The following is a 23,787-nucleotide window of genomic DNA, read 5'->3' on the forward strand; positions in this document are numbered from 1 at the left end:
CCTCCTTGTTCTTTCCGCCTAGTTTGCCAGTTTGATCTCCAGTTGTGGGAGAAGTCAAGATTCGATCTTGACATCAGTTCTTTGAGAAAGAATGGATAGGATGATGTGCTCACGTGCCATCCTGCTATTTCTTGCGAAGGACAAAATTCTTGGAGAAGAATATTGTTGATTCTGCTCCATCCTGCACTGCGCCATCTTCAGTGGGATCAGTCTTTGGATCCTTCCTTGGGCGTGAACACCTTTGAAAATATGATTTTCTAAGTAGAGAATGCGATTCCCAATTGAAAGGAAGAGAAAAATTTTCGAAATTCGCCCCTTCATTCCACAAAATTTTGGGCGTCCATACAGTGGATCTCTCATCCCTTTAGTGGTTTCAGAGCCATTGTTCAAATCTTTAACCAATTTGTTTTATATCTGAACCTGCGTGAATGGGCAGAAGGCATTCTAATAAATCTGATTATTATTTAGAATTGTTCTTTATAATTTTCTTGATTTATGGGTTGTTCGTACAAGAGGAAATCGAATTCTTGATTTGCGTAGGGAACCTGCGTTTCTGGAGATTATGGATTATTTTGTTACATTTGGTATGTAAAATATATTTTTTTTATTTTTAGACTAAATGTATAGGTATTCGATCTAATATAATTATTAATAGAAATTAGGATTTCTATTTATTTTATTGTGGATCGAAGAAGGTGGTGCAGAGAAGGAGATTTCACAGATGGGAAAATCGCAATCTGCGATTTGCAGTTTATGAAACTACAAACTATGATCTAACCTCTGTTTTGCAGGATAGTTTGTGCGAACAGCCCTATTTGACTGATTCTTGATTTTCTTTTATCAGTAATTAATTTTAGATTATTTTCTTGAATTAAAGATTTAATTAAAGATCAAACCCTAGACCCATTCGAACCAAGATTCGTTCAAATTGTTTGAACCAAATCTAGGGTTCGATTTAGGCTGAAAGTCAGTCTTATTTTTTCAACTAATGGGCCTAAGGATTGATATTTAATTAAATAGTTAATTCGTCCCAACCTGTAAAGGCCTAGTTTTAAATGGTTAAAACTGCTAAAAGCCCACTCTGCAGATAAAGTTATATGGGCCGAACCCACCAACCCTAATTCAGCCCATATACCTAGATAATATTAATAGTTAATATTATGGATTTAAAATGGGCTTCTAATGGGCTTTACAGATAATTAATTGATTGGATCAATTTATCCTTGCATGTGATGTATGGATGTGTGATGAGCTATGTACATGGGCCACAAATGCTTGGCCCATGATCAATCGACAGTGGCTCTTGCGCACACCATGGTTGAATACACATCATTGCCATGGTGCCCCTTTTGGTCATTGGATGATCTCCTCCAATGGTGGGCCCCACACCTCATGAAGAGGTTACGTGCGAAACCCTAGCCGATTTAGGCCCATCGAAATTTGGCTTTATGAAAGTCAGTGGGAGCCACTTTGGTTTGACCTAGATCAAATAGGGTGTAATTAATTGTTCCCTCCAGCTAATATGAGTGCATGCGATAGGGAGATTCATATGATGAACTCTCTAAAGGCCTTCCATCATTAGCATAAGGACGGGTCCTTCAGTAATGAGGAAACGCAGCAGAAAATGGGCTATCCATTTACTGTTGGGCTTGTTTGAATGTTTCATAAGATGATAAGGGCGTCATAGACCGATGTGGGAGGGGCCTCACCAGAAAATGGGAACTCTCTCACGGTACCTTGGTGTTCATGAATATGATGGATAAGCACTCACTGGACATAAAGGTTTACCTGAAAACGGTTCTGAACCTTATCTGATAGAGGCCAAAGGGAAAACTCATATGATGAGTGGATATAATCCTTCACAAAAAGGTGGTGGGATTATGCAGCTGAAACTGTTGGCTCCATGCATTCTATGTGATTTCCCACATTTTCAAAAACAACTCACAACCTCCGTCACTGAGAAATGAGGGAAATCTCAGAGATGAATAAATGGAAATGGAACGTAGATTAAAACCCATATCTATGTAATGAACATGAATCAAATTAGGTTATGGACTGATGTTTGCTCTTTTATCAGAAAATGGCAAATGAACAATTTGGAAAGTTGCTTGATGACAACAAGCTGAAGAGCCCAAACTATGCTGACTGGTACAAGAACCTTATGTTGGTCTTAACCTCTGAAAAGTTGGATAAAGTAGCCAAGAATCCTGCCCCGGATCGTCCGGGAGATAGGGCTTCTGAGGCATGGAGAAGAGAATACCAAGAATGGGAGGAGAAAAACTCCTTTGCTCGTTGCTATATCATTGCCTCTTTAGACAATCCAATTCAAAGGCAGTTCGATCAGATCGAACTTGCTAAGGATGTATTGGACAGTCTCAAGACAATGTACAAAGAGCAGAATCGTTCTACTCAATAGAAGGTCTTGAAACAGTTCATGACCACGCAAATGTCCAAGGGCCAACAAATTCACGACCATTGTCTATGTATGATGGGCTATATCAACGAACTAGAGGCTCTTGGATCCGGGCTAGATCTGGTAACACAGATCGATGCTATTCTCAACTCTCTGCCTCCATCCTTTAATCCATTCATCATTAACTACAACATGAACAAGCTGAACATCAGCTTGCAGGAACTCAGCAATATGTTGCAGAAGGCCAAAGAATTGATAAAAAAGGATGAGCCCATTGCCATTCTTGTTGAAACTGGCAAATCGGGCAAGAAAGACAAAGAGAAAGCCCTAGAAGAAGGTTGCCAAACCCAAGAAATAGAGGAAGGACAAGGCATCAGATGCCTGTCATTTTTGCAAGAAGACCATCCAGTGGAAAATGAATTATCTCGCCTACCTGGAATCCGAGAAAGGTAATCTCGAAACTTGTGTTGTAGAAACCAACTTATTGGTAGCTTCTGTATCCTGGTGTATTGACTCTGGGGCTTCAACCCATGCGTGTAACTCACTACAAGGGTTCAAGGTAAGCAGAAGGCTAAGTGAAGGAGAAGTCACGCTCTACTTTGGACTACTGCAACTGTTGCAACCGTGGCCATAGGAATCACAGAGTTACTTTTTAGAAAATGAACAATTGTACTAAAAGATTGTCTTTATGTACAAAATTTAAGAAGAATTTTGATTTCTGTCTCAAAACTGTGTGTAGATGGTTATTCTGTTTTCTTTAGTAATACGATTACTATTAAAAGAAATAACAGATTCATCCCATACGGGGAACTGGAGAATGGTCTTTATGTTCTTTATCCTTCTCTAAAAACTAACATAACCAAAACTACGTCGACTGAAATCCCCAAGAAAAGAGCCCGTGATACAGTCAATCCTACGTGTCTGTGGCATTACCGACTTGGACACATCGGTGTTGACCGAATCACAAGGTTGGTAAAGGATGGTCCTTTGGATTTTCTAACTGTAGAAGATTTTCCCACTTGTGAGCCTTGCCTATGAGGCAAAATGACGAAACGACCATTTGACAGTAAGCCTAAAAGATGTACAGGCACACTTGACCTTCACCGATGATTTTTCACGATATGGTTATGTGTACCTAATGAGACACAAGTCTGAATCCTTTGAAAAGTTCAAAGAGTTCAGACAAGAGGTCAAGAAACAGTTAGGGAGAGAAATTAAAACCCTTCGATCAGATTGAAGTGGCGAATATCTCTCTGACGAATTCAGGGGCTACTTAAAGGACAATGAGATAGTATCACAGTTAACTCCTCTTGCTACACCACAACTTAATGGTGTTTCAGAGAGGAGGAATATGACCTTATTGGATATGGTCCGGTCACTTCTCATACACTCAGAGTTATCCACATCCTTTTGGGGTTATGCATTAGAGACTGCGATTTATGTGCTGAATCGGGTTCCAACCAAATCGGTTCTGAACACTCCATATGAACTTTGGACCGGAAAGAAACCAAGTGTCAAAAACATAAAGATTTAGGGTTGTCCAGCACACGTTAAAAGAACGAGTGCCGACAAGTTGGAATCCAAGACTAACCGTTGCCTATTTGTAGGCTACCCAAAAGGCTCTATGGGTTACCTATTCTATGACCTAAGTGAGCAGAAAGTATTCTGCAGCCGAAATGCACAGTTTTTGAAAACCGATTATATCCTGCACACCCATTGTCAGGAAATAATTTTTTATGATGAGAGCTCGGGAGCAGTGGGAGATGTCCCACAAGTTCTAGGTAGTGACCAACCTAGAAGATCCACTCGGGTATCCAAGCCACTAGTTTGTTATGGTTATGACCAGGATAGTTACCTGGTGGAAACCTTGACTAGTGAGGAGGATCCCATGACTTACGCGGAAGCTATATTGGATGTAGATTCCCAGAAGTGGGTGGAGGCCATGAGAACAGATATGGACTCAATGGAGACCAATGGAAAGGGAGAAAAAAATTTTTGAAATTCGCCCCTTTATTCTACAAAATTTTGGACATCCATACGATGGATCTCTCATCCCTTCAGTAGTTATTTCAAAGCTGCATGGTCAAAAAACACATGTACTTTAGGACCAAGAAAATATGATCTAAATTTATCCAAACACAATAGCTAGTAACTCTTTTTCGATAGTTGTGTAGTTGCTTTAGGCAGCATTCAACGTTTTGGAAGCATAGTAAATGACATGGCTCCTCCCATCTATTTGTTGCCCTAGAACAGCCCATGTCGCATAGTTTCTTGCATCGGTCATGATATCAAAGGGAAAGTTCCAATCGGGTGGTTGAATAATGGGTGCAATTGTTAATAAATTTTTAATCTTGTCAAATGCTTCCTTGCACTCATCACCAAAATCGAAAGGCACATCCTTTTGCAACAAATTGGACATTGGCAAGGCAATTTTTGAAAAATCTTTGATGAACCTGTGATAGAAGCCTGCATGTCTAAGAAAGGACCGAACCTCCCTAACATTCGTAGGGTAGGATAAGCTCACAATCAAATCAATTTTGGCCTTATCAACCTCTATTCCTCTAGCTGAAATTACATGTCCCAACACAATACCTTCTTTCACCATAAAATGACATTTTTCATAGTTTAAGACAATATTTGTTTCCACACACCTATTCAGAATTTTACTTAAACTATTTAGGCAGTCATCAAACGAATAACCATAAACAGTAAAATCACCCATGAACACTTCAATGCATTTTTCAATAAAATCAGAAAATATACTCATCATGCATCTTTGAAAAGTGCCCGTATCGTTACACAAACCAAAGGGCATTCGTCTGTAGGCAAAGGTGTCGAATGGACAAGTGAATTTTGTTTCCCCTTGGTCCTCCTATGCAATAACAATCTAATAATACCTTGAGAACCCATCGAGAAAATAAAAGAAAACCTTACCTGCCAGCCTCTCTAGCATCTGATCAATGAAGGGTAGGGGAAAATGGTCCTTTCGAGGGGCCAAGTTGAGTTTTTGAAAATCTATTACCATTTGCCAGCCACTTTGTACCCTCATTGGAACTAGTTCATTATTTTGATTTTTTACTATAATAATCCTAGTTTTCTTTGGTACAATATGAATAGGACTTACCCATTTGTTGTTTGTGATTGGATAAATTATCCCTTCATCTAACAGTTTAAGCACTTCTTTCATTACTACCTCTTTCATTACCGGGTTGAGTTTTCTTTGTGGTTCTCTAACCGGTTTGGCATCATCTTCCAAAAGGATCCTATGCATGCAAATCAAGGGGCTGACCCCTTTTATGTCAGCTAGGGTCCAGCTAATCGCCTCCTTATGGTCCTTTGGGAGTTTAATGAACCTTTCTTTTTGCTCCTTAGTCAACCCTTTTGCAATGATCACAGGCAGCGTCTCTTTTTCGCCCAAGTGGCATATTTTAGGTGATTAGGTAAGGCCTTTAGTTCCAGCTCTAGAGCCTGCAAAATAGAGGGCAGCAACCTTGTGTGAGAAACTTTTGATTGAACATCATAAGTACTTACCTCCTGTTCTGGTTCCGGAGTATCATAGGATGCATCAATCTCCTCCTCCTTGTCCTCCTCTCCAAAGACTTCCTACACAATCGAATCAATAGTATCAATAGAGCAAATCGAATGACACTCACTAGGATATTTCATTGCATCAAAAATATTAAATTTTACAATCTCTCTGTCAAACTCAATAGAGAGGGTACCCTCATCCACATCTATTTTGGTCTTGGCCGTTTTCATGAATGGCCTGCCTAATAGAAGTGGGGCTAAACTCGTGACTGTGTCTTCTTCCATCTTCATGATGTAAAAATCAACTAGAAAGATCAAATCATTAACCTACACTAATACATCCTCAACAATCCCTTCTCGGTATGCATTAGAGCGATCAACTAATTGTATAACTCTAGTTTCTTTTAAAGGACCTAGTCTCAATACACAGTAAATCGAGTACGGCATGACATTAATAGATGCACCTAAGTTCAGCATGGCACACTCGATTCATCTATTTCCAATCACACAGAGTAGGGTAGATATACCTGGATCAGCACGTTTTCTGGCAAGGTTCTCTTGATCATGGCTGAAACGTTCTCTCCCACTCTTACCTTTTCATCAATTCATAGCCTTCTCTTGTTACTGCATAACTCTTTCAAAAATTTTGCATATTTAGGGATTTGTTTTATTGCATATAACAAGGGAATGTTGATCTCTACCTTCCTAAAGGTTTCTAACACTTCTTGTTCATATTCCTCTTTCTTTGAACTTGCCAACCTGCTAGGAAATGGTGGTACAAAATTAGTAACCTTAGGGAAAGGGGAGTCAGATTTTACCTCAATGGGGCTGTTGTTTGACCCTTGTCCTTCCTCTTCCTTGGCTGCCTTTGATGGTGAACTTGGTTGGGATTGCAACTCTCTTCCACTCCTCAACACCACCGCACTTGCATTCTCTTTCGGATTAACTACCATTTGTAAGGGTAATTTCCTGGAGTTCTGTGCCTCCAACTAGCTGATGGAAGTGGAAAATTGGCTAATTTGGTTCCCCAAATTCTGAATGCTGGCTCTCGTTTCCTGCTGAAATTGTTGAGTACTAGTAGCGAGAGTCCCATACTGAATTAGAGTTGTCGACTGAAATTCGGGGGTTGGCCTTGCGTTGTGATGGGTGTTGAAAACTAGAGTCGTCGAATGAAATACTGGGGCAGATATTTCTACTGTCCTCCTTGGTTCCCGTAGCTTAGATTTGGATGATCTCTCCACCCCGGATTGTAATAATTGGAGTAGGGATCATACTTTCGTTGGGGCTGGCTAGGGAATCCTCCTACCGCACTCACTTGCTGTATCGATCCATCCTATAATGATGGATACATGTCCGTAGGGTGGCCAGGAATCGAACAGATACCACACACCCTGACAGTTTGTAATTGTCCTACAGCAAGTTGTCTTACCAAAGCAGTCAAGTCAGAAATCTGATTTTATAAATTTACATAGCTTACCTCTTTAACCCGTCTAATGGTAACATCTGTCCTTGCACCGAACTGCTGTGAATTTTTGGCCATGTTGGAGATTAACTCCCTGGCCGCTTCGGGTGTCTTATTCACCAAGACTCCTCCACTAGCTGCATCGACCATACTTCTGTTAGATAGTTTTGTATGCCCTTATCTTCAATCAAAATGATGTACTTTATGAGTTTATTATAAATGAATAAAAGTGCATATTTGATTCATGTTCCCTTGGTATGTTTCTGTGTAATACCCTTAAACTAGACACTTAATGAGACTCGTGTTAGTTTAGAATGTTCACAGCCAGTGGGTCGGTCTGGGGAGACCTATCCTGACAAGGCTGACACTGTGGTACCACCAATTCGGTTGGGGTGGCTTGATGAACCTACAATTTATCTATATTTTATGAGGTTTTTGCATGAAATTTTATGATGGTTTAATTAAATTTTGCCCTATTTTAGCTTGATTGCAAGAAAGATTTCAGGGGGAGCCAAATCAATAAAAAGAAGGCAAAAGCAAGAAAAGAAAACCCAAAATTTACCAATTTCAGTCCGGCCCAGCCATGAGAGCAAGAGAATTTCATTCGGCCCAAAAAGAGCAAGTGAATTCCTTGAGAAAACCCAAGAAAATAAAGCCTAGCTATGAGGAGAATTCGGCCCAGCAAGGAAGGCCCATTTTTAGCCCAAATAACAGCCTAGAGTGTAGCCCACATGAGCTCAAAAGCAAGCCTATAGTGTTGCCCAAATAGCAGCCCAAAGGGAGCTAGGAACGACAACTTCTAGGAGTTTCTTGAAGAGAATGAGGGAGCACTCTAGAAGGTTCATGAGGGGTATAATACACCCCATTCTAGAGGCTTCAAGAAGGGGCAAGAGCCCCCTTGAAAAACTATATAAGGAGGCCTCTAGGAGGGGAGAAAGTTGTTCAATTGCTTGAGAGGAAGGCTCTCCCACTCTTAGAGGTTCAGCCACCTTGAGAGAAGAGAAGAGAAGAAGGCTAGGCGCAAGGAAGAAGAAGAAGAAGGGCTGAAGGAAGTTCAAGACAAGCAAGCTAGAAGAAGAAGGTGAGTTCGAATTGAGGGTTTGTGATTCAAAGATCTTTTGTAATAAATCATTTGTAGTTTCATTCTCTTTTGATTTGAATTCAGTTTCTTAGTTATATTTTCTTTCTTCTTTCTCCTTGTTTCCATTCTTCCTTGATGTATTTCAGCTTGTAAAATTTCAGTTCAGCAATCTAATTCTTTTTTTTTCATTCAAATGGTCATGAATTATACTTGAAGTTTCTTGAATAAGGGTGTGATTGCAGATCAATTCGGCCAACTAACCTTCAAAACTCAGATCTGAATTCTCAGATCTGAGATTGCAAGATCTGAATTGCTTGAAAGAGAATTCAGATCTGCAATTTTCAGATTGGCCGAATTAATCTACAGCTTGGAATTCCTAGAGTGCTTGAGAGAGACTCTAGGAATTCAGATCTACTATTCAAGAACTGAATTGAGTGCAAGGTTAGAGATAACTTGCACAATTCAGTTGGTGATCAATTCAGATTTGAATTGATGCCTTAGAAGTGTTTGAAGAAATGCATGCATGGGGATTAGATTCTTGCTAGAGATAGAAGAACCATCACTCATGCATAGGATGAACATGCGCTTGAGAGAGGCTGTTCATGACCTTGGGGTTTCACCAAACCAAGGCTCAATCATGATTCATTCGAATGATCCAAATTGATAGATTGTTGAATTCTGAGATTGACATTTACTGCTTACTCTTCTAACCTGAATTGAAGGCAATTGGGCCAATGATTTAGATAGATTTTAATTTAGGATTTCTTAGCTTTCATTAGAGTTTTGATTTATTTGTTGATCAGATAAGAAGTGCTCAATTTAGTATTGGTAATTGTTTCCTAAATCCTCGTGGGAACGATACTTCACTCACTACTTTATTACTTGAACGGCTAGTGCACTTGCTAGTGTCACAATGAGCCACACATCATGGCTTGTCACAGCTACCAGGGTGAGACACTAGGCACACACGGTGTGGGATTAATTGAATCTTTGAACTTGACCAGATTTCCAGTATTGCCCTGGACCACGGAGATTGATGAGCAAAACTGGAAAATACACCCGACCCCTACACTCGATTATGATACTGCACTAGGTGTCGGATTGGGCCGTCTTTGGTGTACCAATCAGTGAGATTCTTAGCGAGGGTCAAAACCTAAGTATGTTGGGACAGTCTGAGAATTCATCTGAGTGGGTGATCATAGTGACAGGATCAGCCCCTTTGTCGGACAAAGGTAATGATCGGGGATGCACTCTCACTGATGGAAACCAAGACTGCGGGCAGTCGATTTCAATCGTTGAGATTTGTTTTGCAAAATATATTTTATATGAGATATAAAAATATATATTATTGTTTCAAAATGTTTGAAAAAAGGTTTTAATTCCCGGGATCCATACTTGAGAGAGTGCAACACTGTTCCTTGCAGCCGAGGGGGAGTCCATCTCTTATCGGGCAGTGTTTGATCATTATGGGCTGAGATGTTAAGTGTAAAGCCATTGAGGATAATGCCTGATGGGCTAATATTGCATCTGCCCACAGTCTTTGGATGTTACAAGGTGGCTTGGCCCAAGGACCACTTAGGGTAAGTGTTGGGCCCATAGAGCTCATCTGATGGATTTTCAGGGGGTGCACTGTCCATAACAATGTATTCGGCCAGGCGTTGTAACTAAGGCTGGGCTGAACCCATGTGGCTGATGTGTAGATCAATGTTTGGGTCCCACGCCATACAAGGAAGCCCAACTAGGCAGTAGTTTAGAAGGCTTGATGAATACATAACCCTAAATGGGCCTTAAGCCCATTTCGAACTGGGCTAATTTGATTAGTCCTTAAGGGGCGAAGTCTGAGAAAAGATCAGCTGATAGGATTAGACCCACACCCTATCCACTCAGAGAGTCCAAGATCTCAATGAGATTTAGATTTGGAAACTTCCTAATTAGATTAGGAATTGGCTGATCTAATCTACAGATAAGATAAGGATTATCCCTTATCTTAAAGGGACTGCTAATCCAGATATGATTTGGGTTAGCAACTCCTAATGGGATTAGGAACTGATCCCTTTAAGTCTATAAAAGGAAGTGGGGGATGCAGCCTTTAGACACAACATCCAATAGACTCAAGTCTTGTCTTTAGAGCTGAGATCACAGAGGAGAGAATTCTACACCCTGCAAATTCTTTCTAGCCGCCTCCTTCCTGCACCCGCTGCCTATAGCAGTTCGATCTCCATTGGATCTTGATTCCAATCTTTTGGAGAAAAGATTGGTAAGAGTTGTATTCACAAGTCGTCCAGGTAATTCTTTGGAAGAATCAAGTTCTTAGGAAGGACACTGCAGATTCTGCTCCACCTTGCACCGCGCCATCTTTAGTGGGAGCAGATTTTGGTTTCTACCTTGGGCGTGAACACCTCCATTAAGAGATACTATTTCTCGGTATCAAGTATTATCTCTCTCTTCTCCTTTTGGTTCAGATCTGGTTCAGTTTGTGGTTTAAAAATAATCCTTGAAAATGAAATTTTCTAAATAGAGAATTCGATTCCCAGTTGAAGGGAAAGAAAAATTTTTGAGATTCGCCCCATTTATTCCGCAATCTTGGGCGTCCATATGATAGATTTCCTATCCCTTCAACTTCTATCCATAGGCTACAGCCCTTCATAGAAGTATTGGATTAACAGTTGTTCGGGTATTTGGTGGTGTGGACAGCTAGCAACAAGTTGTTTAAATTTTTCCCAATATTCGTATAGTGTCTCACCACCAAATTGCCGAAGTCCACATATTTCTTTTCTTATATTTGCAGCCCGGGATGTAGGAAAATATTTGTCCAAGAATATCCTATTCATCTCATCCTATGTGCGTTCTGAACTGGGAGGAAGAATATACAGCCAATACTTTGCTTTATCTCTTAAAGTAAATAGAAATGCTATGAGTTTTACCTGGTCCTCGATCATACCTTGGGGCTTCATGCTTGCACAGAAGACATGGAATTCCTTTAAATGCTTATGAGGGTCTTCTCCTAGAAAACCATGAAATATAGGCAATAATTGTATCAAACCATATTTCAATTCAAAAACTACCTCAAAAGTGGGGTACGTGATGCATAAGGTGTTAGACAGTTATGTATGCCCTTAGCTTCAATCAAAATGATGTACTTTATGAGTTTATTGTAAATGAATAAAAGTGCATATTTGATTCATGTTCCCTTGATATGTTTCTGTGTAATACCCTTAAACTGGACACTTAATGAGACTCGTGTTATTTTAGAATGTTCACAGCCAGTGGGTCGGTCTGGGTAGACCTATCCTGATAAATCTGACATTGTGGTGCCACCAAGTCGGTTGGGGTGGCTTGTCTCAGCTATCAAGGTAAGACCGTAGGCACGCATACTGTGGGATTAATTAAATCTTTGAACTGGACCAGATTTTCAGTATTGCCCTGGACCTTAGAGATTGATGGGCAAAACTGGAAAATACACCCGACCCCTAGACTTGATTATGATACTGCACTAAGTGTCGGATTGGGCTGTCTTTGATGTATCAATCATTGAGATCCTTAATGCGGGTCAAAACCTGGGTATGTTGGGACAGTCTGAGAATTCATTTGAGTGGGTGATCATAGTGACAGGATCAGCCCCTTTGTCGGACAAACGTAATGATCGGGGATGCACTCTCACTTATGGAAACCAAGACTGCCGGCAGCCGATTTCAATCGTTGAGATTTCTTTTGCAAAATATATTTTATATGAGATATAAAAGTATAAATATATTATGGTTTCAAAATGTTTGCAAATAGGTTTTAATTCCCGAGATCCATACTTGAGAAAGTGCAACACTGTTCCTTGTAGCCGAGGGAGAGGCCCTCTCTTGTCGAGCAGTGTATGATTATTATGGGCTGAGAGGTTAAGTGTAACGCCATTGAGGATAATACCTGATTGGCTAATCTTGCATCTGCCCACAGTCCCTGGGTGTTACAAGGTGGCTTGGCCCAGGGACCAATTAGGGTAAGTGTTGGGCCCATAGAGCCCATCTGATGGGTTTTCAGGGGGTGCACTGTCCATAACAGTGTATTCAGCCAAGCCTTGTAACAAATGCTGGATTGAACCCATGTGGTTGATGTGTAGATCAATGTTTGGGTCCCACGCCATACAAGGAAGCCCAACTAGGCAGTAGTTTAGAAGGCTTGATGAATACATAACCCTAAATAGGCCTTAAGCCCATTTCGAAATGGGCTAATTTGATTAGTCCTTAAGGGGCGAAGTCTGAGATAAGATCAGCTGATAGGATTGGGCCCACACCCTATCCACTCAGAGAGTCCAAGATCTCAATGAGATTTAGATTTGGAAACTTCCTAATTAGATTAGGAATTAACTGATCTAATCTATAGATAATATAAGGATTATCCCTTATCTTAAAGGGACTATTAATCCAGATATGATTTGGGTTAGCAACTCCTAATGGGATTAGGAACTGATCCCTTTAAGTCTATAAAAGGAAGTGGGGGATGCAACCTTTAGACACAACATCCAACTGACTCAAGTCTTGTCTTTAGAGCTGAGATCACAGAGGAGAGAATTCTACACCCTACAAATTCTTTCTAGCCGCCTCCTTCCTGCACCCGCTGCCTATAGCAGTTCGATCTCCATTGTTTGGGAGAAATCAAGATTGGATCTTGATTCCAATCTTTTGGAGAAAATATTGGAAAGAGTTGTATTCACAAGCCGTCCAGGTAATTCTTGGGAAGAATCAAGTTCTTAGGAAGGACACTGCAGATTCTGCTCCACCTTACACCGCGCCATCTTTAGTGGGAGCAGATTTTGGTTTCTACCTTGGGCGTGAACACCTCCATTAAGAGATACTATTTCTCTGTATCAGGTATTATCTCTCTCTCTTCCTTTTGGTTCAGATCTGATTCAGTTTGTGGTTTAAAAATGATCATTGAAAATGAGATTTTCTAAATAGGGAATTTGATTCCCAGTTGAAGGGAAAGAAAAATTTTTGAAATTCGCCCCATTTATTCCGCAATCTTGGGCGTCCATATGATGGATTTCCTATCCTTTCATAAGAGTTGTTGGTTCATAATCGGTGCAGCCAACTCCCTCGATGTCCTTTCTCTGTCAGCCATTCTTTCTCCTTCTTCGAAGATGGGAAAATCACAAGTGCGCAATTTGCAATCTGAGTTCACCCTTTTTGGTGAACGATCCTTCCTTTGCTTAGCTTCCTTCCTTAAATGACGGGTGGTCCTTTCAATTTTGGGATTGTACTCGAGTTTACCTCGTTGAGAAGCACGAGTCATAAAACAAAAGAAGTTAATAAAGAGAAGGTAATAGCTAAGAAATTAAAGTTGCTCCCCGGCAACGGTGCCAAATTTTTGATGGGTTGTCGAAGCCCTCAAAATTAATAATAGTCCCACAATAAAATATTTGCAGTAAAAGTGGTTGTAGGTCGAATCCCACAGGGAGCAAAATCAATAATCTCTTAGCCAAATGGGTAATGTAATTGAGTGAGAGAATTTAAATATTGAAATTAAAAGAAAAGAAAATAAATATCAACTTAAACAAACAAGAGAAAATCAGTCTTATCGAATTCTGGTTCAAGGGTTTTGGTTGAATCGATTGGCCATCAATCCTAAGTAAAATTTAGCATTCTTGCAATTCAAGCATTTAACCTTAGATTTATTAGGATAGCCATAATAAACCTTGTGTTTTCCTAATTCAGTTGACCAAACCCAACATTCGATCAACACTTATCACCACTCAACTGGGTATGATAGTGTTCCATGATAAATAGGGATAGCATTAAGATTTGTGAAACGATTAAACCAAAATAACAATAATTGAGATAGCTGCAATTACTGAATCTTGTTCCATCAATTCCTTTTAAGTTGAACCATGTTAAAACATTGGTCAAAGGCTGTCACAAACAATTGACCCAAAAAGATTTCAACCTAAACGCTACTTGTACCATTATTCGTAACAATTACGGATCACCGAAATCATGGATAGTAGTAGGAGAATCAACGTTAATTCAGTTTGTCAAACTAATTAACATCAACATCCAATAAAAATATACACAAGATTCAATGAATACTTGAATTAAAAAGCAAGAAAATAAGTTAACTACAGAACCTCACAATGACACAATCGAACCTCCCCCCTTGAACCAGAAAAAGAAGCTTAGCTGCTCATGTTTGCACAATCTCCATGTTTTGCTTCTCAATAGCCGAACTCCTTCTAAGAGATCATCTTATCTTTAGGGAGTCTTGATCTTCTTTGAACTAATCATATCATATCTCTTATCTAATGATTTAATCTCAATCTTCTTATCTCTCTAGGATTATATTCAAGACTTTAGATCTGATAAGACTCTCTCCTTGGAGATTACATTCGAAATTTGGACTCTTGACTCTTGAAATCGAGTTGGGCTACTTTAAAACTTGGGTTGTTTCAAGGTACTTTTGCAACTTGGGCTTAAGTTGTGAAATGGGCCTAGCTGCGAACTTGCTCCGACTTCGGGCTCATTTTCGTACTCGATTCGGGCCGAATCTGTCAAAACCAAAAACATAAAAGTTGTGGGCCTTCCTTTAGTATTTCTAATACTCCTCGAATTGTCCAATTCGGAGTCCGGAATAGAGAGTTAGGCCCAGATTACTGACTGTCGCCGAAACTGTGCAAAATCACCCGATTTGCCCTTTTTCTTTCAATTGCCTTCTTTATTGCCCTGAAACAAAATACTAAAATTATTATTTATTGACACTCCTTTCATGGTGGGCCCCACAACCCTGAAAAGGGATGCGTACGGAACCCCTAGCCGATTAAGGCCCACCAGAAATCTAACTTTATGAAAGTTAGTGGGAGCCACTTTGGTTTGACCTAAAATTAGAACTAGGACAATTTTATTCCCTCCAACAAATATGAGTGCATGTGATAGGGAGATCCATATGATGGACTCTCTAAAGGCCTTTCGTCATTAGCACAATTATGGGTCTTTCAGTAATGAGGAAATGCACCATAAAATTGAGTTATCCATTTGTTGTTGGATCTGTTAGAGTATTTCATAAAATGATAGGGGCATCGTAGACTGATGTGGGAGGGGTTTCACCAGAAAATGGGAACTCTCTCATGGTACCTTGGCGTAACCTGAATATAATGGGTGAGCACTCACTAGACAGAAAAATTTACCTGAAAATGGCTCTGAACCTTGTCTGATAGAGGCCAAAAGGGAAACTCATTCGATGAGTGGATATGATCCGTCACAGAAAGGTGGTGGGGTTATGCAGCTGAAACAGTTGGCTTCACGCACCCCATGTGATTTCCCACATTTCCAGAGACATTTCGTCATCTCTATCACTGAGAAATTAAAGAAATCTCAAAGATGAACAAATGGGAATGGAACATAGATTAAAAACCATACTGTGCCTCAGCCGTAGGGAGCATCATGTATGCCATACTGTGCACTCGCCCGGACATTGCTCAGGCGATTAGTGTGGTAAGCAGATTCCAGGCCAACCCAGAGCAAGAGCATTGGACTGCTGTGAAAAATATACTTAAATACCTTCGAAGGACAAAAGAGTTTTGTTTGATATTCGATGGTAGTTCACTACAAGTTCTAGGGTATACTGATACCGATTTCCAGTCGGATCCAGATGATAGAAAGCCTACATCTGGGTAGTTTTCACGATAGGATTGTATGTTGTTTGCTGGAAAAGCAGCAAACAGGGGTCCACTGCAGATTCCACAACCGAGGCCAAGTACATTGCCGCAAGTGAAGCTACCAAGGAAGCCGTGTGGATGAAGAAATTCATACACGAATTGAGAGTAATTCCGTCCAGCACATCACCCATCCCGTTGTTGTGTGACAACAATGGAGCGATCGCCCAGGCTAAAGAGCCTAGGGCCCACTCGAAATCAAAGCACATCGAGAGAAAGTACCACGTACTACGGGAGATCGTTGGTAGAGGGGACATCCTAATTCAGAAAGTAACATCAGCAGATAATGTGGCAAACCCATTGACTAAGCCACTGACACAGAAGGTGTTTGAAAAACACGTGGAAAGTGTGGAATTCCGGCTTGTACCATATTAGACCTAAGTGCAAGTGGGAGCTGTTAGAAAATTTTGTATGCCCTTAGCTTCAATCTAATTTGATGTACTTTTTGTTATTTAGTGTAAATAAATAAAGTGCATGTTTGATTCATGTTGTTTGGTATAATTCTGTGTAAAACCCTAAAACTGGACACTTATAGAGACTCGTGTTAGTTTTAAATGTTCACAGATGATTGGATAAGTCTGGGGAGATTTATCCTGCCAAGGCTGATATTGGTGTGCCACCAAGTGTTGGGATGGCCTGTCTCGGCCACCAGGGTAAGACCCAAGGCACATGCAGTATGGGATTACTCGAATCCTTGAACCGGACCAAATTTTCAGTATTGACCTACACCTTAGAGACAGATGGGCAAAACTGGAAAATTACACCTGACCCCTAGACTCGATTATGAAACTTCACTAGGTGTCGGATCGGGCTGTCTTTGATATGCCAATCAGTGAGGTCCTTAGCGGGGATCAAAACCTAAGTATTGTGGGACAATCTGAGAATTCATCTGAGTGGGTAATCATAGTGACAGGATCAGCCCATTTGTCAAACAAAGGTAATGATCGGGAATGCACTCTCTCTGATGGAAACCAAACTGCCGGTAGTTGATTTCAATCGTTGGAATTTTGTTTTGCAAAATTAATATATATGTATGGTTTCAAAGTGTTTGCAAATGGTTTTAATTCTCGAAATCCATGTGAGTGGAGAGTGCGGCACTGTTCCTTGCAGCCGAGGGAGAGGTCCACTCTTGTCAGGCAGTGCTTGATCATTAAAAGCTGAGAGGTTAAGTGTAAGACCATTTAGGATAGTACCTGATGGGCTAATCTTGCATCTGTTAGACAGTTTTTGTATGCCCTTAGCTTCAATCTGATTTGATGTGCTTTTGTTATTTAGTGGAAATAAATAAAGTGCATGTTTGATTCATGTTGTTTGGTTTAATTCTGTGTAAAACCCTAAAACTGGACATTTATAGAGACTTGTGTTAGTTTTAAATGTTCACAGCCGTTGGATAAGTCTGGGGAGATTTATCCTGCCAAGGCTGATGCTGGTGTGCCACCAAGTCTTGGGATGGCCAGTCTCAACCATCAGGGTAAGACCCGAGGCACATGCAGTATGGGATTACTTGAATCCTTGAACCGGACCAGATTTTCAGTCTTGCCCTAGACCTTGGAGATAGATGAGCAAAACTGAAAAGTTACACCTGACCCCTAGACTCGATTATGACACTTCACTAGGTGTTGGATCAGGCTGCCTTTGATATGCCAATCAGTGAGATCCTTAGCGGGGATCAAAACCTGGGTATGTTGGGACAGTTTGATAATTCATCTGAGTGGGTGATCATAGTGACAGAATCAACCACTTTGTCGGACAAAGGGTAATGATCGAGAATGCACTCTCTCTGATGGAAACCAAACTGCCGGCAGTTGATTTCAATCGTTGGAATTTTGTTTTGCAAAATTAATATATATATATATGTACGGTTTCGAATTGTTTGCAAATGGTTTTAATTCTCGGAATCCATGTGAGATGAGAGTGCGGCATTGTTCCTTACAGCCGAGGGAGAGGTCCTCTCTTGTCGGGCAGTGCTTGATCATTAAGGGCTGAGAGGTTAAGTGTAAGACCATTGAGGATAATATCTGATGGGCTAATCTTGCACCTGCCCACAGTCCCTGGGTTTTTATAAGATGGCTTGGCCCAGGAACCACTTAATGTAAGTGTTGGGCCCATAGGGTCCATATGATGGACTCAAGGGGTTCATTGAGTTTTTCAGTGAATTCGGCTGGGCCTTGTATTAAAGGCTGGGCCGAACCCATGTGGCTGGTGTGTAGATCAATGCTTAGGTCCCACGCCATACAAAAAAGCCCAACTGGGCAACAGATTGGAAAGTAATTAGACACTGAACACTTAATGGGCCAGAAGCCCATTTCGAGGTGGGCTGATATGATCACCCATCCTTGGGGTGAATCTGAGATTAATGTTAGTAAAAGGATTGGGCCTTTAGCCTTATCCACTCTTGGAGACCAAATTCAAATTAGATTTGAATCTGGTAACCTCCTAATAAGATCAGGAGTATGCTAACTTTATCTGCAGATAGGATTAAGATTATCCCCTATCCAAATACTAATTTGGATTGGGATAACTCCTAATTAGGAGGATTCTTAATCAAGAAGAAAGGAGGAGAAACCCTAACCAAGAAAGAGAAATATCAGATTTCGAACCACCTTAAAGAGATATAGGATATCTCCTGCGAATTGAGATAGGATCTCATTCATACTCCAGAAAAAGAAAAATGCAGTTCAGCCTTTTCGCCTTTAGAGTTCTCCTCCTGCCGTCGCCATTTTTTTTTGCAAGATTAGATCTTTGCAGAAAAAGAAAGTCAAGAAATCTGTTCTTGACATTAGTCTTACAACAAAGACTAAAAGGATTCAGTGTTTAGTGTTTCCAAAGGATTCTTGTGAAGGATCCAGTGTGTAAGACGCACCATGCTGGTTCTGTTCCATCCACAGCTGTGTCATCTTCAGCAGGAACGGGTCTTGGAGCATTCTTTGGGCGTGAACACCAACTTTGGGAGATACTGCTTCTCCGGATCAGGTATATTCCTCCCATTTATCTTTTGGTACAGATCTGGTTTGATTATGGTTCAAATAGGATCCTTGAATATTGTATTCTAAATTTAGGGAATATGATTCCCAATTGGGAGAATGTAGGAAATTTTTGAAATTCGCCCACCCATTCCACAACCTTTGTAGCGTCCATTAGATGGATCCTACCCTTCTTTCAGCATCTGCCCACAGTCCCTAGGTTTTTATAAGATGGCTTGGCCTAGGGACCACTTAATGTAAGTGTTGGGCCCATAGGGTCCATGTGATAGACTCAGGGGTTCACTGAGTTTTTCAGTGAATTCGGCTGGGCCTTGTAATAAATGCTTGGCCAAATCCATGTGGCTGGTGTGTAAATCAATGCTTAGGTCCCACGCCATACAAAGAAGCCCAACTGGGCAGTAGATTGAAAACTAGTTAAGCACTGAACACTTAATGGGCCAAAAGCCCATTTCGAACTGGACTGATATGATCACCCATCTATGGGGCAGATCTGAGATTAATGTTAGCAAAAGGATTGGGCCTTTAACCTTATCCACTCTAGGAGACCAAATTCAAATCAGATTTGAATATGATAAACTCCTGATAAGATTAAGAGTAAGCTAACTTAATCTGCAGATAGGATTAAGATCATCCCCTATCCAAATACTGATTTGGATTGGGATAACTCCTAATTAGGAGGTTTCTTAAAAAAGAAGAAAAAGATGAGAAACCCTAAGAAAAAAAAAAAAGAGATTTTGAACCAGGGGTTCAAGCAAAAAAGCTTCCTGTGAATTGGGATTTGGATCTCATTCACACTCCAGAGAGAAGAGAAGCAATTCAGCCATCTTCATCCTAGGAGTTCTCCTCCAACCGCCGCCATTCTTCCTTACAATATTCGATCTTTGAAGAAGAAAGATATCAAGAAATTGTTTCTTGACATCAGTCTTGCAAAAAGACTATAAAAGATTTGGTGCTCAGAATTTCCAAAGGGTTCTTGAAAAGGATCCAGTGTGTGGGACACACTCTACTGGTTCCGTTCCACCTACAGCTGTGTCATCTTCAGCAAGAGCAGATCTTGGTGTCGTCTTTGGGCGTGAACACCAACTTTGGGAGATATTGCTTCTCCGGATTAGGTATAATCCTCCCTTTTCCTTTTTGTTCAGATCTGGTTCAATTATGGTTCAAATAGGATCCTTGAATATTGTATTCTGAATTTAGGGAATACGATTCCCAATTGGGAGAATGTAGGAAAATTTTTTGAAATTCGTTCACCCATTCCACAACCTTTATGACGTCGATTAGATGGATCATACCATTCTTTCACCTACACTACGCCATCTTCAATGGGAGTAGTCTTTGGATCCTTCCTTGGGCGTGAACACCTTCATTGAGAGATAATATTTCTCTGTATCAAATACATCTCTCCCTACTCCTTTTGGTTCAGATCTGGTTCAGTTTATGGTTCAAGATTGATCCTTGAAAATATAATTTTCTAAATAGGGAATTCGATTCCCAGTTGAAAGGGAGAAAATTTTTTTTTGAAATTCACCCACCTTATTCTGCATGATTTGGGCGTCCATACGTATGATTTGGGCGTCCATACGATGGATCTCTCATCCCTTTAGATTCACCTTGTTACGAGCCCTCTCCCTGGCCATTGTTTGACACTTATGCTACAACAATGACAATTTAGTGATAATAATCTACTATGTATTTACCATGTTTAGAAGAAATTACTATATTACTTTTAATGTATACCTTGTTCTCTGGAGTATCCCAATGTGCAAACAAATGAAGCAAATCACTATGATCAACATTTCTCTCCCGTACTTAACTTATACCTTATGTACCCTTCGGGTCAGCTAATCAGTTATTATCAATGTTAAACAGCTTTACATCTCCCTTAATAAGAGTGTTGGTACTAAAAAGGTTAAATTAATACTTTCCTACTAAGGTTGCTTCTGGTTCTCATGGACAAAAGGACAAGGGCCATGTGAGTATGTGACAGACATGGACTCAACAGTGACCTATAGCTAGAGACCAGTCGTGAGGCCAAGAAAGTGGCCACGCTCAACACCCTCAATCCGATGATCTTTGGCCCTCAAAATTAGGGGACTTTGTGTCCTAAATGTAGAATATTTTTCCTTTAGGTTTGGATTTGTTTAATTGTTTGTGAGAAGTAAAACAGGAAGAAAAATGAGGTAGCCCCAGCTTATATATATTTGAAAGAGAGTTAGAAAAATTGATGGGTTAGGGTGTTGGGAGCGTCCATGCTTGCTTTATTGTTCAGAAAACTATGATGATCTACTTAAGGGTATAATGATCTACTTACCAACAAAGAAACAGAATTCTGTTTTCCAAGATATATGTAAATTAGTTAAATATCATAAAAATAAAAGAACGATCGAATTCAGAATTATTCAATAGAAGATGAAGATGAAGATGAAGGGCAGCGTTCTATCTATCTACTACATAAATCATTCCCATGAAGATGAAGGGCAGTTTTCTTAGGATTTGGACACCAGAATTCTTAGGAAAGCCTAGAATGTTTGGGCGTCTATGGACCACCACAGCTGTTGTCTATTGCACAACATATGTACATGCAAATTTTACTAGAGAAAAAAACAACAGATATTCAATTGATCAAATCAATTAAAGATATCTTAATCAAATGGCTGTACATGCATTATGGATGGTCAAAAATTAAAAGGCAGAAACATCCTTCAAACTAGAGCCATACTAGTATTAGATAACAATGCAGAGTTTATTCCATGGGAGAAACCTGAGCCTCTAACTTCGTCCATGCTTTAAAACCTCTCGATGCTAAAAGCATTAATCAATTACAGGATTGCTAGACAGGCAAGGAGGTCGGAACCTTGGTATTGGGTTCTGAGAGTGGGGCTGATGACATTGGGTGTACAGAAAATGATGGTGGTAAAGGGTACAAAGTGACTGAAGCTGTGGTCAATCCACTGGTTCCTACCTTATCTCACCCTTACAACAAGTTGTATGATGGGGTTGACATTCAATGTCAAGGAGTCTCAGCAGTGGAAGCTTGTTCCTTATGATGGTAGTTGCTTTGGTGTAATGGAGATAGAAGTGTACAGGTATGGGTTAAATTATTATTAGTGTACTTGTGGTGAGAAAGTGTTAAATTTGTTAGATAATTGTACAGTTGACTAGCTGATGTGGAGTTTGCCACAAATTCACAAGTTGCTTTGCACACACAAAAAAAAAAAGTAGTTGAAGTATGACAATAGTCTTTCTTGACTAGTTTTCAATTTATCTAACATGTACAAAACTAGGAGTTGTGATTTGTTTCATTGATTCCTATATACAAATTTATTATTTGCCAAGCTATCAGTAACACCTATGCCCCATTAGTGAATGCAATCAATAAGAATCCATAAATCAGGCAAGAAGGTAAAATTGATCAATCAAACTCAGAACATCAAAGAGAAGCTCCCTTACCAAGAGCAATGCTTCCTAAAGCAATATTCTTCCACAAGTATTTTTGACATCTAACAATAGGATCTATACCACAAGCTTTTGAATTCTACGTAGGAACTCTTGAGGGCACTTAAACCAATTATGACGTGCTAAGTTAGTTACAAGTATGGAGCTGATGTCTAGTAAAAAAATATTTCCACAGCATAACAAGTAGAAAATCCCTAAAACAAAACACCAAAATCCAAGAGATAGGATCTGAACTTACGTGGAACCTAAATACAAATTCAACCTCGAATGGAAGACCAAAACTCTCTCATAAATGACAAAACTCCCAAAAAAATACCCCAGAAACATAAATGTACATTATGCACACCACTAATTTCTAGGTTTGATGAATCAGAAAAAAATAAAAAAGAGGAAAAATAAAAAAATAAAATAAAAGACTTTCCAATAGATAATCAGCAAAAAAAATCTAGGTTTTGGATATTTCCAACAGATGATTTTCCATGCAAAACAAAGAGGAAAAATAAAAAAATAAAAAATACCTGAACTCAAATCGTAATTAGAAAATGCGGTTGAACACTGATTGCGATAGCAACTCGAAGAAGCCCCAAAATGACTTACAGAGGATGAGGAGTGGGTTTGAAGCAGCCCCAAAATGATTTACAGCATATGAGGAGTGGAGGGAAAGAGAGAAGAAGAAAGAACGATGTGGGTGAAGCGGGTGAAGTAGGAGGGAAAGACAGAAAAGAGTGAGCGAGATAGGGAGAAGCAGAAGGAACAACGCGGGAAGTAGAATGAAATTTTAGTGGATGGGTTTGGGCGGGTTTAGAGTTTTAGGTTTTTCTTTTATTTTTTATAAATGAAGTTGAAGTTTATAAACTGTTGCAAACTATAACCGTTTTGGACACTAGTTTTTGGGTCAATGGTTTAACCATTGTTTTAAAAACGATCTACAAAGAAAACTTTTTAGGCCACCAGTTTCGAGGTGACAGTTCAAATGAATGGCCTATTTTGATAATAAAAATAAAAAATAAAAAAATGGCCAAAATGGTTGAATGGGTCGACGGTTCAATGGTTCGATCGCTTGAGTTAATAGGTCATTGATTGATTCAACAGAACTGATTGCCTAAACGATTCTCGGGCCAAACGGTCTAATCATCCATGTGAATGATGATTTAAAAATCATGGGTTAAA

General features: G+C 39.9%; 1 long non-coding RNA gene across 1 annotated transcript; it reads right to left on the reverse strand.

Moving 5' to 3' along the window:
* Positions 1–5,463: 5,463 nt before the first annotated feature.
* LOC148852754 (uncharacterized) lies at positions 5,464–23,399 on the reverse strand. The gene is made up of 2 exons (XR_016098699.1): positions 23,136–23,399; positions 5,464–6,016 (listed from the first exon to the last, which is right to left on the reverse strand). It is a non-coding gene; the product is annotated as an uncharacterized LOC148852754 (long non-coding RNA).
* Between the last annotated feature and the right edge of the window lie 388 nt (positions 23,400–23,787).

Source organism: Nelumbo lutea, chromosome 5 (assembly GCF_056320005.1).
Source record: "Nelumbo lutea isolate HS-2025 chromosome 5, American lotus-T2T, whole genome shotgun sequence".
Lineage (NCBI taxonomy): Eukaryota > Viridiplantae > Streptophyta > Magnoliopsida > Proteales > Nelumbonaceae > Nelumbo > Nelumbo lutea.